Source organism: Oryx dammah, unplaced genomic scaffold (genome assembly GCF_014754425.2).
Source record: "Oryx dammah isolate SB20612 unplaced genomic scaffold, SCBI_Odam_1.1 HiC_scaffold_18, whole genome shotgun sequence".
NCBI lineage: Eukaryota > Metazoa > Chordata > Mammalia > Artiodactyla > Bovidae > Oryx > Oryx dammah.
Window position 1 is genome coordinate 71676755 of NW_024070202.1, and position 717 is coordinate 71677471.

Genomic DNA, 717 nt, shown 5'->3' on the forward strand with positions numbered 1-717 from the left:
GCTATAGACCATACACACACTGGAAGGATAATAAAGGAATACTATGAACAACTGCACACATAAATTTGACAACTTAGACAAAATAAATTCTTTGAAAACCACAAACCAGCACAACTTTCTCAACAGAGGAAGATAATTTGAATAGAGTATAAATATTAAGAAAACTGAATTGTAATTAAGTAATAACTCTACAGAACAAAAGTCTCTAGGCCCAGGGGGATTCACTGGAGAATTCTATCATAGCTTTAAAGAATAATTAACAACCAATTCCTCACAATCTTTTTCAGAAATAGAGTAAAAAACTTCTTGATTCATTTTTTTTTTTTGAAGCTAGTATCAGCTTTGATATCACAACCAGACAAAGATAGTACACAAAAGGAAAATTATACAACAATATCCCTGGTGGCTCAGATGGTAAAGCGTCTGCCTGCAATGCAGGAGACCCAGGTTCGATCCCTGGGTTGGGAAGATCTCCTGGAGAAGGAAATGGCAACCCACTCCAGTACTCTTGCTTGCAGAATCCCATGGGCGGAGGAGCCTGGTAGGCTATAGTCCATGGGGTTGCAAAGAGTAGGACATGACTGAGCAACTTCACTATCCCTCATTAATAAAGAAAAATCATGGTCTCTGGTCCCATCACTTCATGGCAAATAGATGGGGTAACAGTGGAAACAGTGAAAGACTTTATTTTCTTGGACTCCAAAGTCACTGCTGATG

At 38.6% G+C, this 717-nt stretch overlaps 1 non-coding gene across 1 annotated transcript; it reads left to right on the forward strand.

Moving 5' to 3' along the window:
• The first annotated feature begins 396 nt into the window (after positions 1-396).
• Positions 397-468, forward strand: TRNAC-GCA. Its single transcript has one exon. It is a non-coding gene; the product is annotated as a tRNA-Cys (tRNA).
• The last annotated feature ends 249 nt before the right edge of the window (positions 469-717 follow it).